The 10,571-nt window shown below is 32.8% G+C and overlaps 1 protein-coding gene across 1 annotated transcript in view; it reads right to left on the reverse strand.

The window, feature by feature from the left end:
- Positions 1 to 8,924, reverse strand: part of LOC106711451 — a 59,740-nt gene extending 50,816 nt beyond the window's left edge. Inside the window, exon 1 of the mRNA XM_014503765.2 lies at positions 8,585 to 8,924. The gene's annotated coding sequence lies outside the window, so the exon portion shown is untranslated. The remainder of the gene's footprint in view (positions 1 to 8,584) is intronic.
- Positions 8,925 to 10,571: the final 1,647 nt, after the last annotated feature.

Genomic DNA, 10,571 nt, shown 5'->3' on the forward strand with positions numbered 1-10,571 from the left:
GAAATTGCAATGAAAACAAAAACTGTGAGTAAACCGTGTTATTTATTCACAGCGAAATAACTTGCACTCTCTGAATTGATGTGCTCTATGATTTAGTTCATATTGGTTTACGAACAAATATTTTCGTACGATCGTCTATTTACTAATTTATATGAAACTAGCTTTTACCCGCGACTCCGTCCGCGCGGAATAAAAAATAGAAAACGGGGTAAAAATTATCCTATGTCCTTTTCCTGGTTCTAAGCTACCTGCCCACCAATTTTAAGTCAAATCAATTCAGCCATTCTTGAGTTATAAATAGTGTAACTAACACGACTTTCTTTTATATATATAAGATAGATGTTTTGTCCCATTGACAAGTTGTATTATATCACAGTTTTTTAAGTGTATGTTTGTAAGTTCGTTGTGACTCTTACTGTGGGTTTCTGAGATTAAAATCAGCCTTAACAGACAGATTTGTTTGAAAAATGCCACTCGGTTCGTATTCTTCTCCGGATCATCGTTTTGATCGTCAACGTGAAGATTTAAATTGTTTTTTAAGTGAATAAATGAACGCGCATGGTGTTCACACTCGTAGTCGTTTATGCAAATGTATACAATTCCCCAGCAACAAGTGTGACGGCACTTGATTATTCGTAATGCTAGCATTACACGAAGCACAGTGACGTACAGTGGTGATGTTAATTAAACGCATATTAAACTAGACAAAATACTACTGTCTTAATAGCAATTGTAAAGGGCGTCAGTAGCTCACGGGTTAAGCACTTGACTTGTAATCTGCAGATCCTGGGTTCATATCATACATTTATCCGACATTCTTTCGTTGGAGGAAAACATCGTGACGCAATCTGCACATATCGGCGAGCAAGTGAACAAATTATGTTCGTTGAAACAAAATAAGTACTGCATCGTCTACTGCTCTGCTTCACTGTAATACCTACGTGTAAAACTAGTGAAACAAGCAGTAATAATTGTGGATTTACAATTCTCTCCATTGAGACATCATGCGGTAATCCACCGTGAACACTTTAATTATTTTAATTTAGCTTTAATTATTTGATTTGTTTGTTTTTATTGTCTTTTTTTATTAAATTTTAAAACTACTTTAAGAGAAAACGTGAAGATAAAAAAATTGTGTGATTTGAAAAATAACTATGTAGTTAAATTTTTTATTCAAAAAGCCACCAAATGTACTGTAATTAATTTAAAAGTCATAGCTTTAAGGACCTTTACTGACTTGTAAAATAACCATTTTGTCTTCAAATTTTGCTAGAAAAAATGTTTGCATAAAATCAACTTGCGGACAAACTTTAACTTTAAAGTAACTGCTTAAAGTCGAATAACAAAATATTTATAACTTTAGGAAAGTCATACGTACGTGAATTGCACTATTATTGTTTCCTTTTACTTTTAGGGGTATTTTATATCTCAAACTCCACATACTAGACATAAATATATAATTAGCCTAAGGTTTCTTTATAACATAAGGTGGCAAACAAGCAAGCGACTGCTGCCCATAGAACTCCTCAATTGCAAACGCGTTGCCTTCAATCTACACAGGAAGGGACGCTCAGAAAGATGATATTTCCCCTTCCTATGCATTCCATGGTCAAATCCACTTCCCCTTCCCATCCTTGCCTTAAAAGGATTAGAAGAGAAAGAGGACTTAAATTAGGTCTCCGGCATGCACACTCGTCAGACTGTACGCGGAATTGCTTCTACTTGTTGCTTGTCTATGCGGTCGTATTTCACCAGGCGAGCCGGTGTATTCGTGTAACAGATGCTGTTGTTGCTGGCGTCTACCACTGTTAAAGTATCTTATTGTTCACTTAAGCGCAGATTAACTATTTCCACTGTTAGATCCATCGCATAAAAATCATCCATTATCTTTTTGTAGTCATATGTTTTGGTACAATTTCACCAGTGGAAATCCACGCTAAACTCAGTACACACAAACACAATAAATTTAAACAAAAATAAACATAAAATTCCTGCACGATATTAAATCACAAGTCCTCCACTTAACTGTTAACTTGTAACATTTGTGTCAGCTTAGAGATTCGCCTTCGTATCTCCAGTTTATTTAACATCGGCTACTGCAGCAACAGGTTATGTTCTATTAAGACCGGATTCTTAGTAAAAGTTTTATACGCTTACTATGAACTTAGTATCAGAATTAATGAATACTGTCATTTAATAATTTTCTTGCCTCTTTTAATAATTTTTTTAAAAATTGAAAAAAATAAAAACTTATTTTTTTCATCGTGCAAATTTCATTTAAAAGCTGAGAATAAAATTAAGCAAAACATTTTGTGTCTAATTTAAATTGTTTATTTAAAATTTTTTGACATAATTTTTTATTTGCATGAACGATTCCACCTAACATATCTGAGTAAATACGACGCAGGCAAGTATAAATAAGTCGATAATATTGAGCCGTGTTCACGAGAGATAAGAGAACGTGCAAAAAAATGTGGGCGACCAAAATAATATCACAGCTGTTGACCGTAGAAAAAATGATTAACAATAGGTTTCTAAGACCAAAATCTCCATTTAAAACATATTGTTATCTCTGTTTTGTTAAAGATAATAGACAAGATATGTTTATACTGAAATTTTGGTCTTAAAAACCCACGGTTAATTAGAGTCGTCAAACAAATCTATAAATAACTATTGCTCAAAAACATTCAACTAAGGTCATATTAAATTTAAACATATAATTGCATAATTTATTAATAATTATTAGTTATTAACAACTATAATAACATTACTAGTAATGCAACGAAAACCATGGTTTTACATAACAATTATTAGTATGAGTTCTATATTAACATTCATTGTATCATTTATACAAGGTTGCGGGAGTATTCTGGATGCGGGTTGCACAGAACCGATCGTCAGGGCAATCTTTGGATGAGGCCTATGCCCAGCAGTGGGCGTAACGAGGCTGAATAGATCTAGATAGATTGTATCATTTCATATAGCACTTTAAGTGATACATTAAACACGACTTATTAAATCTAACTTCGCTTATTAAAGCAACTTCTTCGTCTATGAATTATTAAACAATTCTTAACACAACAATGCGAAACCTTGGCGAATCGAAAGGCTTAACCTTTTGCCAGCCGTTATTTCAGCGTTTAATGTCAAATTCGCAGATATAAGTGTCGTGATGCAATGCAACTTCGTAGCTCGACTTTGCCATAACTTACCGCTGAACCGTCGCCCGATCGTAAAGTGAATAACCGTTGGTTTCAGAGCCCAAAATCTCTGTATAAACACATCGTCAAAACTGAGACAAAAATATGTTTTAAACGGGAATTTTGTTAATAGTTAAAAGAACAATTATTCCCAGTCATTATATGACAGTTTATATCAAAATAGTTAGTAGTAAATAAATAAATTAAAAAAAACTTGAGAGGTGTCAAGGGACACCCGGATGGAACGAAGTTTCTTTCGATTAATTAGTGAAGGAACCAATGTTTATTCTATGCATAAAAAACTTAAGTCTTCACAAGAAGTACATTTTATTTCTATGAATTTTCGTTATATATTGTCACGTCGTTGCCATGGTGATATAGCTAAAAGTGTCGTGACAACTTTTCGTAAGAATTTTTTCCGTCTAGCCCCCTTTCACAACGCGCGATAAGGAACTTCGTTCCAAAATATAATAAATTAAACCGAATTTACAAATCGAAGGAGTACAAAAATCGAACGTCACCTGACTCTTTAAAACGTCTGTAGCTCTGCTAAGAGTACAGGTTACAATATCTACTTTACTATTTCGAGTAGTTGCACGTGACTTCTGCGTGAAATGTTTGGGAGTATCACCTTATTCCCCGAGCTATTAAACCATTGAAACTACTAAATATGCAGCTAAAATACAAGTAATAAACAGTTGAAACAACAATAAAATGCAGATGATAGCGATTGCATAAGTTCGGAACCAGCTTCTTGCAGCGATTCAGATCCGTGTTATGACGGTACGGAACATAATTACAGTTTTTAACATAGGCGAGTGAAAGTCAAACAATACGATGATTTTTGTAATGTCAGTTATTTGTTCTAAATTGTGAGATTTTACGACGTACCCATCATCATACCTACCGCGAAGTTATGAGATTTTAAAATGGGGAAAATTAATATTACAAACATGAAAGTCCTTTTTTCACTAGCGCAACTAACTGCGCAACAGTCTCCACACGCGATTACCATTTCAATGTGCCACTAATGCATCATTTTCACTGGAAAGTTCGGAACTGCCATAGAGTTTTTGGTTGAATTGTAATTGTAGTGTATGATGTTAATGTTATAAATTGTTTTTTTTTTCTACAGAGATATTGGAACAGTTTACAGTATGTTGAATTTAAAACACTAATACAACTTTCATTATAATAGGAGGACATCTTACTGAATTATTGGCACAAATATAAAACAGTCTCGAGATTCACAAAGATATTTTTGCGGGAAATGCTAGTATAGTATAAACGGGGAATAATGCGTGTTCTTAATAGTTCTGTTTTTAAAGGTGTGTCCACACTACACAATGATTAGCTCGGTCAGTTAGCATGCTTGTTATAAATTTACTTTCAGCATCAATCACTGTTATGATTTAAGGTGGACTATATAAGGATAAGCACGCGAGTGTTACACGACTTTATTATACGTGAAATTATATAATGTACCGTATTATTTACGAGCTACCACTTTTACTACTTTATTATAAGGTTGCAAGCTAGTGGTCAATTCGCCAAAATACCGCATCCGCATTAATCGACCGAGGAGGGGACGTACAGAAAGAGAATATTTCCCCTTCCTATGCCTCCACTTCTTCACTTTTTAACTTAAGTATAACCCAGACAGAAAGTCACACCACATGAAAATGAAGTACATTATTTTATAACATAACTAGGTTAAATAACTAGCGGATAATAGAGGACTGAAAGATTCCTTTGATACCGTAGCCAAAATCAATGAATTAAAAATTAAATATTAACCTTTATAGTTAAACAATTAAAAAAACATTTTATACTCCCTTTACCATTTTCAAAATATCAGTTAACAGGATGTGTAGGTGACCTTATTTTTGACAGCTGTCATAATAACAAAGCTATAATTAGGGAGTTGGTATTGTGCCATTAATCAGTCCTGTTAAATATAGATAGATTAACACGTCTAGACCGGGACGTGGCGTCTCAGGCCGCCTCTAGTCCCATTAAATATTTATTGCCCTCACGCTCTCTTGATTTATGTTGATTTCAATATAAACTAATTAAGATATACAGTACATTTATCATTGAGACGTTAATGTGATAGATAGATGAGAATTGCTGTTTTATATCGAGTCTTAGATTTGATTCCTCAACGAAGTATTTTCATTCTATGTCGTTAGTTAATTTTTCTTTAGTGTAACACAATCGTAAATTCAATTCGTAAAATCAGGCTAATTTTCATTATCTTACTAAGATTGATTGATAAATGCGAATATTTGGATGGATTGATGGATAGATGTTTGTTTGAAGGTATCTTAAGAACGGTTGAACGGATCTGTATAAAATTTGACATAGATTTAGATCATAGTCTAGAAGAATACATAAGCTATTTAATATGTTTTTTTTAATTGCGCGCAAACGGAGTCGCGGGCGACAGCTCGTATACAGATATAAATTATAGTTAGTTCAAGTATTAAAGTTTATGTAAACCAGATCTATATTTCATATTCGCATTATATATTTCAGTGTGTTAAGGCAGAACTCAGAATGAATAAATCTAGAGATTAACACGATCTCCTCTGCTAACACTAACAAAACATAAAGCCTTTTTGCTAACGGAAACAAGGATAAACAATATTTTAACGGAATAATAAAACAGAGTACTTAGTACTTAAGATTAGTATTTGTTTATAAATGATACTTAAGAATATCTACACGATATTATGAAGATTATTTTTGTTAGTTAGTTACGAATAAACACAAAATATGCTGAAGAGATTTAAACAAAAATTACACCATTATAAGAATACATTATTCCTGAGTAAAATATACTATTTTTACATTAATAAAATTCGTAGTAACATGCATGTTACTTTCAGAAAAAAAAAACTATATTAATACATAACTAGTTTACATTAACCGGTTATGTATAAAAATAATTGTTTTAATTTTAACTTCCTAGTTACACCGTAACTAACGGACAGCTAACAAGACTAGATCATTGCATGTAGTTAACCGCGGGGTTTATTTTGCAGTTTCACTGTAACGCCCTTTCACTGCAGGCGTTGCACGCTACATGTATAGACTTCGATCACGTCATTCTTTCTTACCTACGATCACATATGTTTTAAAGTAGATTCTCACCGCCGAAGTTACTATAAAAAAAACATATTATCCGTATCATTCATCTTGAAAAAACAGCGATAAGAAAATATAAATTCTTACGATTATTTAAATATACAATAGAAATCCACATTTAGAAGTTTTATGCTTGAATAATGTGATCCGCAGCAGAACCAAAGTAACCGACATTGCCCGAAGAATTGTTAGCCAAAGTGGCGATGGGCTGGCCATATTGCCCGCAGAACGGACGGCCGATGGGGCCGCAAAATACTAGAAAGGCGGCCACGTACAGATCGACGCAGCGTGGGCAGGCCTCCCGCAAGATGGACCGATGATCTGGTTAAGGTTGCGGGAGTATCCAGGATGCGGGTTGCACAGGACCGATCATCGTAGCGATTTTGGGGTTACGAGGCTGCATCAAAATTACATTAAAAATGTTTCCCGAATACATGATGAATCTTCATTTTTATATTAAAAACAAAACGTTAGCAATAAAAATTTGTACCTAAAAATAATAACGTATTACGAAAGGTTTGTTCTTAAACTGTGATGAGTATTAAGGGTTTTCCGCAGTACCCTTTCTTTGGGTAAACATTTCGAGGGATATGATGGGTATTCAAGTACGATAATACGAGTATTCCTGGCACATACCAAAATATTTAATTAAACATTGTTTTTGCAGAACAAACCTAAGTCTAAAAGATTAGAACATTATTAGAAAATAGGTTATATTTCTATCTTAAAGAAATATTTAAAATATAATACAACTCGAGTATTATGCGTTTTATTTTAAGAGTCTTTGAAATACCTCCTAACAATGTTTCGTAGAAAAGGCTTTGCAGTACAAAGAGGCTTAGAACGCAGAAAATGTAATAAATCAAATTTTCTTCATATAGTGTAAACCCACATGCCAAAGTTAGTTCAACAAATAGCATGAAAAAAAGCTTAGAATCCTATTATAATTAACATATTTCAAGTGCCGATAACATCACATATCGTAAATTTATACTCATTGTAGACGAAACGAGGAAAATATTCAGAGAACTTCTTCGCCTTTATCTTAAAACTCAACAGCTGTATTGCAAAATCAATCGTAAAAATAAAATGGTTATCCACATCACAAAAAAACTCCGTTAAACGTGCAACAAAACTGTAGGAATACATTGAACGATACTGTTACAACCAGAACTACTTGTAACTCATATAATATTGGAATTGCTATTGTTTTTAATGGCCCTTATCTTTGAAAAACTAAATTCTTTGAATGTCAAGTCCTTCGAGATCCGGCACAACCTCAGTCCAAGACTCTCCAAATCTGGTAATGATACTTGCACAATGATAACCTATCCTAGGGACATATCCTGTGGATAAGCCACAGGCTCAATGGTTCATTTCCTGAAACACGGTCACGCTCTGCAAGAAGTCAACGAAGCGTTTCTTAGGGGAACATATGTCTACAACTCCCTCTAGAATGAGGCCATCTACATCTAGCATGAAAAGTGTATAAAACGAATATACATCTCTTTAAATAAAAACAATTATAGAAACAATAACCATTGTACTTTTTGTTAATTTAAGCGTTTTATAGCGTTTTACATCTTTTGTAAGAATAGAAGGCAAATACGTAAACAAAATAATGCCAAAAAATAAACGAAGTTATGCTTCTCTCCGCCAGATACGATTTTATTGGGCTTTTAACATTGTTTCTATTTTTTTATACTTTTACTCCTAGACAAGAGATAGTACGCAGGATTTTGATTTACACTGATCATTTAAACTTACTATTGTGTTACATACATAACACGTATATAATAACGATTTTGGAATCATTTTTATCAATTTTTATCATTAATCTTAACTTTATTGGATTGTTTTCCAAAACAGTGACTCGTTTTAAAATGATAATTTACGATTTCTGTCAGTCTAGGATATTAATTTTTTAAGAATTAAATCCTAGTACCTAAATAAAACTGTTAAGATTTGTTATTTATCTTTAATTTTCAAAAAGAAAATCTATCAAAAATAAATTTTTCCAATGGTATTATTTGTATAACAATGGCAGTTATTTCAAGAAATAGGAAGAAAGGTAGAATAGAATACAAACATGAATGTAATTGAAAATCTATTGATTGTTTTATTTAACATATTCTTGTTATTATTATTATATAATTCAATACTCAGTTACATAGGAAACTAAACAATAAGAGTAAAGATGTTTTGTTTAAAAAATATAAAAGTCGTTTTCCTACCTGTTTTGGCAGTTAGTCCAATTGCACTAGTCCAACCAAACAAAGAATTAGTCCAATTAAGTTCCAACAACCTCGTAAAAAACCAAAAACTACCACTTTATGCACTTGACAATTTTTTCCACCTGAATCCGAAGATTTACGGCCAACAAACTTTTAGACGATCAAACAAATTTGCAAATAAACTTTTCTTACTATTCAACTAATTACCAATACATAAAATATAACACAATTTCTATTACTTAATCGCAAAAAAAAATTAAACTGGGTACATTAAATACACAATGTTTTTATCAACGAACATTTTGGCGGCAACGGCCATATTGACACGTTCAATACGCGTCGCGAGTCTAACTGGACTGGAGCGAAAATGGCGTTGGTTGGCTCCGGCGGACGGCTAGCGAACGGCCGGCAGTCGTGAGCCAAAGATCATGCGTGAGAACTCACAGGTAAGCAAACTGGTACAACATCAAAATTTTCGCGTAAAACACAAGAAAACTACGGCTATTCACAACTCTTCCTCCTAAATAAGATATAAGTAAGGTCTAGTATCACAGGCCAACCATAAAAAAAAACTTGTACATTTTTTCAATTACATTTTAGCTTAAACATGTCACTTATGTTAATCATTATACCACAAACTGAGATTCGACAATACCAGAAATCATAATTATGGCTGCCGAAATGAAATTTTAGCAAACAAATAACAAAGTACGTGTACCTGAATCAATATTTTGGTGATCATTCACAAGAATATTGCTCCAACATTTATAATTTGGTGTTAAGATCTTTTAATAGATTCTGAAAGTTTGGTTTTTTCGTTAACTTTTCATTACATGTTTGAAAATTCGTTTTCACACATTCAGTTAAATCAACTCGTTTTTAAGAATTTTTTTTTGCACAGTGTTAAGCGGCAGTTTTATTTACGGCTTCATAAACAGCCACGTGAATTTCAAGTCTTAAGCTCGCAGAAGAGGATCGTTTTTATTTTTAAATATACAAACTACTTCGTAATACTAAGATGCCTTAAATCCCAAGTAATCAAACGTAGTCAATGTCTCCAAGTCCCAAGTCAATCAAATATATTTTATCTAGAACTTTTTCTCTGATTAGAAATTCTTTTCTCTGATTTCTTTGTTTTCATACAAGTAGGAACCTTCTCAACTATTCGTAACAATGATAATTGTACGCCCACTTTTTATAATTAATAGAAAAATTAACAAATAAAGTATATAGTAATAAAAATGATCATCTGGCGTAAAACCTCTATGAGTCAAAGTTTGCAGTGCTACCGGTGCGCGAGAAAACCTGTTTTAGGCCGCGTATAGATCTAGCAAATTTGAAAAATCAATAAACCTACTAAATATTACAAGTTCCGAGACGGAGAATAAATTAAAACTGTTTCTCTTTAAAGTTACACAACTTATTAAAATGTTTAGCATTTTATAACTGTGCCAAGCATAAATGTATCACCAAGAAGTTCCTAATAAAACTACAAAAATGACATATTATGGAATCAAATGGACAACAGTTACTTATAGTTTAGTAAGCGATCATAAGACTAACAATCAATATCAATTAATTACTTAAATAGTCTCTTAGAGTACGAATAAAGGCAAAAAGTATTCAAAACTAAACAAAACTGTCGTTTATGATTCGATAATCTGTTTTATTCATGTAGTCGTATTTCAATGTTTTCACAAAACTAACAAATCATTATAACCGTACAATTTGAAGAGAGTGAAAATTCCATATTAATTATAACTCGGCTACATTGAAATTAACTTAAACTATGTTATCCAGTTATGATCGCTTAGCGGTTAAACGGTTAGCAAAGAGATAGAAAGAGAGAGTTGCGATACGACTATAATTAGTAATTTCTACAGCAACTATGCTAGTTTTAAGTACGGTTATTTATATTCAGTTAATATCATTAAAACGAACGTAGTAGCCAAACGAAGGCAGTCATAAAAGATCAGCGCTTCTTCAG

This window comes from Papilio machaon, chromosome 3 (assembly GCF_912999745.1).
Source record: "Papilio machaon chromosome 3, ilPapMach1.1, whole genome shotgun sequence".
Classification (NCBI taxonomy): Eukaryota; Metazoa; Arthropoda; class Insecta; order Lepidoptera; family Papilionidae; genus Papilio; species Papilio machaon.